Here is an 8,647-nt window from a genome sequence, read left to right as displayed (position 1 = left end):
TGGGAGCAAGTGCTCTGGAGGTGTCCCGTTTGATGACAATGGCGGCAGCGGAAGGCTGTGTTCTCGTAATCCAATGGCTGAGTCCAGTGGAAATCTCCAAACTTGAGATTAATCTGATCCGGCAGTCCTTTGCTGATATCTATTTCTGCACACAATCTGCCGTAAGTGTAAAGACCATTTACCTTTCTTGAGGTATCTGTAGCCAGGTAGCGTCCTAAAGTATTTCCAATGGCTAAGAAGATAGAGAATTCCCAGAAATGAGCCGGAAGATTTGGGAGCCTGACCCAAATGGGAAGCTTGGAGATGACAGCTGTAGAAGGGTCGAAGTCTGGAAACCAAGGGGTGAGAAAAAGCCCAGCCGAACCCCGGAACCAAGGGCCTCCTGTTAAGGCCTTCTAGTAGTCTTCATTTGAGTCAAAAACCACCAGGAAAAAACCTTTTGAACATAAGAAAATCTTGCATTTTTTAGTCCAAGAGGAATGGACCCATTGATAAAGATCTGCTGTGCGAGGCCATAGCCCATTAAATCTGCATATGAGTGCTGATTCTGCAAGTATCTGGTAGCGCTTTTCAATCTCAAGATTATGGAAGTTAATGGAGGGAATTTCCTATGATTTGTCTACCAGAAACGGCTTTGGAGCACCATTTAGCTGGGCTGCATTCGAAGAGAACTGGGGTTGGGCAGCGTCTTTGCGAGCTGCATCTCTGTAAGAGAAAGAAGGGGCAGAGGAGGTCTGCCCAAAGGAACCACCTCTTAAACGGAAAGAAGCCCCAATAGAAGCGTCCTTTTGAATGCTGTAAAAGGAGAGAGGAAGGGGATTCATAAGTTGCTTACCCTTATATAGCAGTCTGAGGTAAGAGGAGGGGATCCCCAGCCGGCGTTCGAGTTTTTGCAGAAGATCCTGCACGAGATCTGTGGCGCGTACCCATTGCATTGTCGTTTTGCCCGAGAGATTGACTTGGATCTGAAATGCATGTGTTTCTTCAGGCAGATCTGGATGTTTTCTGTTGGCTTCTTCCTTAGCAGCTTCAGCTTCAACCTTCTGAGGATGCGCATTCTTCAGAAGTGAAAAACCCCTACCGAATTTGTTCCGCTGAAACCCTGATCCCTGATAATTTTCCCTGGGCGGCTTTGCACTGCACTGGTCCTCGGCAGCAACGACATCCACCCTTGCAGCAAAGCCCATCTGCATCTGAGAAACCCTAACAGCCCCTAAGAGCCTCTCCGGTAATCCTTCTTCAGCCTGAGACTCCACCAGAAACCCATGTCGACGGTCACAAAGGTCACATACCCTAAAGCCAGGTGGAGAATGGCGCTCGCCAGGGTAGAGGACCCGATGTTCACTTCAATTTCAAAATAATTCGAACCCTTTATATAGTTACATCTCAGCGCCTTTCCCAGCAGGAAAGCTGCATAATTGCCCACGGCGGTCTTGACGATCCATGGGCCCTTCACAATGCCGTTCACGATCTTGAATCTACTGTTCCTAAAATGATCATCTTCGTGGATAAAACGGTAGAAAAGCGAGCCCACTGGGATTGGATCGTCGGTCGCATAATAGAATACGGCACTGTGCGGCTCCCGGCCGGGGACCTGCAAATTCACAGCAAAAACAAACGTTTTCAGGCCTTTCCCTGCGCGGTTGGCTTTGCTCAACGCTGCCATGACCCTGTTATCAGCATCAAGAATATTAATATTAATATTAATTAATAATAATTAATTAATATTAATATTAATATTCATATTCATAATTAATTAATAATAAATAGTTAATATTAATATTAATAATTGATGATTGAATGTTTTAATTTTTAAATTTTAATAATTAACTAATTAATAGTTTTAGTTTTTTTTTTTTTTTTTTTTACTTGAATAATTAACTACTAAACTATTAGAATAGGAGAGGGAAACCTACCATTGATTGCTATACCTGAGATGTAGTATTGGTGACCCTAATTTTTCTGATTAGGGGAAGCCAGCTTCTACTAATCTCCATACCATTGTCTCTGTTGAGATTATGCAGATGTTTGATAATTTCAAGAGCTTCTCTAATCTTTCGCCTATTATGTTGTTCTTCCCTTGCGACAATTGAGGCGTTTTCCAAACAGACATGGTGTTTAGTTTTTGAGGAGTGTTCTGCCAAGGTTGAAGTACGAGACCTTTCATTTCTAATATCAGCTCCATGTTCTTTGAGTCTTGTCTGCAGGGAGCGACCTGTTTCACCAATGTAGCTTTTTCCACACGAACAATCTATTTTATAGACACCCTTAAGTTGGTGTCTATCAATACTGTCCTTGACTGACCTCATACCTTGCTTAATAGTTCCAGGTGCTGAGAATTGCGTGTTTATGTTTTTCTTCCTTAGGATTCTGGCAATCTTGTCTGTTACTCCATGAATATAGGGTAGAAATACTCTACCATACTGAGGCTGGTCTTGGGCCCTAGGTTCATGAGATAGCCTATACTCTGAAAGGTTGAGACTAAATGCTCCTTCTCTTCATTTAGATGCTCAGCGTCTGAAATTCGAAGGGCCCTGATAGCAAGAGTGTTTAGAACACCAAACTTCTGGGCTGGGTGATGATGAGAATCAGCGTGAAGGTAGCTTTCTGTGTGGGTTGACTTCCTGAAAACCTTATGCCCTAAAGAGCCATCCTCTTTTCTGATGATGAGTACGTCTAAAAATGGGATGCTCCTGTTTTCTTCCAGCTCCATTGTAAATTTTATTTCTAGGGAGATAGAATTTAGGTGAATAAAAAAATTGTCAAGCTCTGTTTTACCATGTGTCCATTTTATATTGGTATCATCCACGAATCGCTTCCACCAAGCTGGCTTCAAAGGGTATGATTCAAGGGCTTTCTTTTCAAAGTATTCCATGTATAAGTTGGCCACTATTGGTGAAAGGGGGGAACCCATTGCCACACCAGATGTCTGCTCATAATATATTCCTTGGAAGGTGAAAACAGTTGATCGCAAGTAGATTTCGGCTAATTTTGCAGTTCCTGGATCAATAACCTCTTTTATAACCTGAATGGCCTCATCAAGAGGAATCTTGGTGAATAAGGACACTACGTCAAAGCTAACAAGGATGTCATCCTGTTCTATTCGTTCTTTGGAAGACAGGTCTACAGCTTTTCTTTTTATTTTTAGTTTTGTCTCAGAGGTGTTTTCTGAAGACTGATATCTCTCATAACGGATATCATTGTCTAAACCCTGGTCACTTTCATCTTTACCTCTGTCGAAATTATGATTATGAGCATTATCTTTGTTTAAACCTTGAATGGAGTCAATGTAATCATGTTCTAATCCAATAATGCTGCCAGCAACGTTGTGTGTAATGTTGCCCTTAGTATTATGCATATTACCGTTCTATGTGAGATTATTGTTGAAAACATTATTGCTGCCTGAAGCGTTATGTGAATTAATGTTGTCCACGCTGTCTGAAATGTTGCCCATACCGTATGCGTTTTGCGAATTACCGTTGACATAACTGTTGTCCACACTGTCTGAGTTGCTGCCCATACCATCTGCGTTATGTGCATTTCCCTTGACCTTACCGCTGTCCACGCTGTTGCTGCCCACACCATTTGCGTTATGCGAATTATTCTTGACATTGCCGCTATCCACGCTGTCTAAAATACCGTCTGCGTTATGCGCATTACCTTTGACAATGCTGCCAACCACGTCTTGTACAATAACGCTGTCCAAACCATGATAATTGCTGTCTATACTTTTGCCATTGCCGCCTCCAACCACATCCTGTATATGCGCATAATTGTTGTGTAAACTCCTGCTGTTATCACTATCCACATCACGCTTAATGCTGCCAGATCTAATCATTAAATGATTGCAGTCCCTCTCTAAACCATTTCCATTATCTTCTTGTACTAAAACCATCACGATGGTTGTATCTGTAGCAGTGAGATACAGGTTAAAGTCTTTTTGATAGTCAAGAGCATACATTAATGATGCTTTTACTAGGGAACTTTCAAAGCATCAAAGGAATCTTACACAACCTGATCCCAGTTGAAGGGTACTTCTTTTTTTAAAAGACGTGTATAAACTATAGCACGTTCGGCATAATTTGAAATGAACCTCCTTAGAAAGTTTGCTTTCCCTTGGAGTTTCTGAATCTGAAGCAAATTTGAAGGTGGAGGCATGTCGATGATTTCCTGAACCTTACATGGGTCGAGTCGAATTCCGTCTTTAGAAACTACGAAACCAAGTAACCAACTAGAACCAACACAAAACACACACTTGTGTGGATTGAGTCATATCTTGTAGTGTCGGCAACATAGAAATATAGCTCTCAAATGCTACGGATGATCAGTCCGCTTTCGCGAATGAGCCAGTAAATCGTCGAGATACGGTTGAACGATGTGTTTGATGTCGTGGAAGGTGTAGTTCATTGCCCTCTGAAATGTTTCCCCTGCGTTCTTCAAACCGAAAGGTAGTTTGCGGTATGCGAATGTGCCCCATGGACATATAAATGCAGTCTTCGACTGGTCCTGTGGGCGGATATTGATTTGATTGTATTCGGAAAATCCATCCATAAATGAAAAGACTTCACATCTGGCACATTCATCAATTATCTGGTCGATGAAGGGTGTAGGGTAGTTGTCCTTTGGGCAAGCTTGATTTACATCACTGTAATCAACACACACTCTAATTGTTCCTTGCTTTTTCATCACAGGAACAATATTCGATACCCAATAAGTGAGAGGAACAGGTAAATGAAACTAGCATGTAAAATTTTTTCAACTTCTGCCTTGATGGCAACGGCTTTCTTCAAGTGAACCGGTCGAAGCCATTGTCATACTGGTTTGACATGTGGATACATCTTGATTTCATGTTCAATGATGCTCAAGTCAATGCCTGGCATTTCTTCATATGGTGAAGCAAAGACATCTCTGAATTCGCGAAAGAGAGCGCAGTATATTTCTAGTTCTGAAGGAGAACAAGATTTGCCAACATGTATATTCTCTACAACATTTGGTTTGGTCAAGATATTAATGGCAATAGTTTCTTCAATATTGGATAGATTTCGCTCTTAATCCACCGTATTTACAATGTTCGATAGAAAATCAAAAATTGAAGGATGATTAAGGTCGTTAGAATAATCCTCGTTGTTATCTTAAGGGCGAGAACGATGGTGGTGATCTTCCCATGGTGCCTCTCCTATCATCATTGACTGAATGATTCCTTCGTCTATAGAATGTACATGAGACCAAGGATCAGAAGAGGTGCCATACTCTAGAGACCCATCTATCCAAACGCTTTCCAAGCATTGATTTGGGTTTGCCGCCCATGCCTAGAATATTGATTTCTACAACAATTCTATAGGGCTTGGGGACAACACTTGGCGATGATCCATGCTAACAAAATGTTCGGAATTCTTCTTAATCTTTGACGATGTAGAAGATATCATGTGACAGGTTTCCACTGTGGCCACTTCCACCATATTACTTAGAGGTGGAAGGGCAAAAGTACCCATTAAGGAAGGGTCTTTTAGGAGACCTACTCCGATATTTTGAAGCGATTGAGAGCTTCCATGGATCAATGGAATGCTTCCCAAAACTTGGGAACTGTTGGGGAGGAAGGTTGGTTGGTCAATGATTGTAATTCCGCCTACAAAGGGGAATGCGATCTTTCTAAAATATGTTGACACAACAATAGCCATAGCATAAATCCAGGGCCTGCCCAGTAGGATATTGTAGTCAAGGTTTCCATCAATGACCTCGACTTCAATTTCTATTGTCTTGCCCCCCAATTCTATTTGCAAGTTATTTAATATCCCATATGTCATGTATGTTCTTCCATCGAATGCTTTTAATGTCGTTGATGATTGTGACAATGGTGGAGAGCCTAAAGTTTTCCAGAAACTCATTGACATAATACGGGTAGATGCTCCCTCATCAATGATTGTTTGATGAACAGTTTTGTTTAGGGATTTTACCTGTATGAGGAAAGCGAGTTGTGCTAGTAACTGAGGTTTATATCCTTTATGATTACAGGCCACTAGATTGGAATCTGCTAGATCAATCCCACCTATCGCTGATAAAAAAGCCTATTTTGGGAGGGGCAATTCTACGATACTTCAAGTGTCGACATAGTGGATGGCGATTGGGCTAGATCCTCCACTATATTATAATTCTATGCTGCTTGAGCAAAAGGATTAAACGTCGATTTATGTACTAATCCCTTAGGCAGTTTTATTGTTAATTCAGGAATGATTGGTGGAACAACTTCTGGCGAAGTTGTTGTCAAACTACTGGGTTGATCTGTAGCCTTGTTGTTCGATGGCTGTGGATTTCCATAATCTTTATTCCTTGTTGATATCAATGTATCATTTTGCTGTTTCGAGATGGATAGCATAAGCACTTGGGATGGGGAAGCATGATCGATAGCAACCAGGTTTGTTTCTGGGTTTAGAAACGGATTAGTCAACATCGCTGGGGTATTTGAAGTTTTTAAAAATTTCATAACCTTAGATTTATGTGGACAATCTTTCGTGAAATGCTCGTCATCGCATATGTAACATGGATAACGAGGTTTCTTTTGCCCAACAGGGTTTCCAGAAGATTTCTCAGGAGGTGAATCTTCCTGTTTCTTCTTTTTGTTTTTCCCTTTCTTCTTGCCTCCTGGTTGCTTTGGTTCTTTACCCTTGTCAGATGACACGACATTAACCTTCGAGGCAAGAGGTTCTTCATTTGCTTTTTGACTAGAAACTGCAAGGGCTTTTTTAGATGTAGCCTTTGCGGTTTTCGTGCTTGTGGTACCGTTCACACCATCGTTGGCATGAGGGTCCTGGTTCAATTTAGGAGGGGGAGGAACAGAAAATTCTGGTCTAGGAGCGTCAGGAATTTTGTCGTAGAGCATGCCAGACTGAGTATAGATCAAGTCTAAATATTGTGCACAAGCAATGACTTGCTCTTCAGTGACAACTCCTCCCTTAGCCACATCCTCTATAATAGAGGGTAATAATGACTTTATAAACCATTCAGCTAAAAGTTGATCAGGAACATATGTCTTTACCATTCGACGATGATGTCGCCACTCATGAATATGATCAGATATGTGAGTGGCTGTCGTCTGTTTAAAGTTGGTAAGGAGTTCTGTCCCCGTTTCGTACCTTATGGGTAACTGAAAATGGGTTAAAAAGGTAGTGGCAAGGGTGCTGAAGTTATCAAACGAAGCTCTAGGCAATTCAATATACCATTTTGCTGCCAGACCAGTTAGCATTCGTTGAAAAAGGTGAAGCCTAATCGAATCATCATTCAGGGTGTTAGATGAGCACCACAAATGGAATGTCATTACATGATTCGATGGATCTTCACCTGGATTTCCATTGAATTTAGGAATATCAGAGGGAAGTTTATGAGGAATCGTTGGCCACCAAGGGGTGTAAGCAATTGGATCATTCGTTAGCCGGTTCAGATCTGGTAATTCTAAAGTTGCTACAAAAGGAAACTGTTGATTCAGGTTAGGTGAAGCATACCCAGGATAAGATGGAATCACTTGAGCAGTAGGTATTTGCATACCAGCATAATGTATCTAATTTTGGTAACTTTGATAAGGTTGATGGGTATAACCATTATATTATGGCTATTGATAACCGTTTTGGAAATGAGGTTGCCCATTACTTACAAAGCCTTGTTACTCAGGTTCTTGGTATGATTGCTGGAATTGCAGTTGTTGATATTGCACTAGCCATGGTTGTTGGACCATTTGCTGTTGTCCAATACTGGATGATTGACCAATATGCGGAGTGATAGTACCTGTTTGAGGCGAAATCGTTCTAGGTAAGGAGGCACTGACCTGAGGTTGTGATTGAATTGCGGAGACAAGAGGTTATTGTATTGCAACCTGAGAGACTTGAGGTTGACATACAACAGGTAGCGCTTGTACTTGCGATATAGTCACAATAGCAGGTGTGGTGGGAATATTCGACATAGGTTGGACTGGTTGCATTGAATATACAACCCTTGGTTGTTGAGGCAGTATCGGTACCCAACTGCTTGATGTAATTCCAGTTTGACCTGAATTTTGTTGTAAACCCCCATATGGTTGTTCTCCAGGAGGGAACAATGAAAAGGCATACTGCACCCGATATGGTGGCAATCTAGTGCTTAAAGGGTAGATCGGCCTTTGAAGACACATTGGATCAACTTGTTTAGTTTCAACATAAGAAATACCTGATGAGATCCCGGATGAAGGAATAGGAACAGACCATGTCATCGAAACAGTCCCTGAGTGGACTCCGGCTTGTTGTTGATAACTAGTCAGGCAGATGGTATACCAGCAAACATTGTAGGAATGGCAGCAGGAAGCTCCGCCATAGCTGTGTCAGTTGACATAGTCCTAGATGTTGATGGTTGCTCAGACATATTTAGTCTATCCAAAATATTTCCTAGCGATTCGACAAGAACTTGCGATGAAGTATGATTAAAAGAAATAACTTCTGTAGTAGAAGGATATAAGTGGATCCCAGTTCCAAAATGCACTGGAGTACTGGGTGGAAGATCCTCTACTATCTCTTCTATGGCAATCAATCCAGGTGGAAGAGGTAGACCGTTAGGTCCGTAAAATATTTCTGGAGCCGAAGAAAGTGTAGCTTCTGCAGTAACAGATACTGGAGGGGTGACACCT

General features: G+C 41.6%; 1 pseudogene; it reads right to left on the bottom strand.

The window, feature by feature from the left end:
* Positions 1-646: 646 nt before the first annotated feature.
* LOC149231303 (uncharacterized) lies at positions 647-3,358 on the bottom strand (annotated as a pseudogene).
* Between the last annotated feature and the right edge of the window lie 5,289 nt (positions 3,359-8,647).

The sequence above is a fragment of the Pinus tabuliformis genome, chromosome J, assembly GCF_031772625.1.
Source record: "Pinus tabuliformis cultivar Carrire ecotype Pingquan chromosome J, CPIR1, whole genome shotgun sequence".
Taxonomy (NCBI): domain Eukaryota; kingdom Viridiplantae; phylum Streptophyta; class Pinopsida; order Pinales; family Pinaceae; genus Pinus; species Pinus tabuliformis.
The sequence above is the reverse complement of the archived record's forward strand: the minus strand, read 5'-3'. Positions and strand labels throughout refer to the sequence as shown.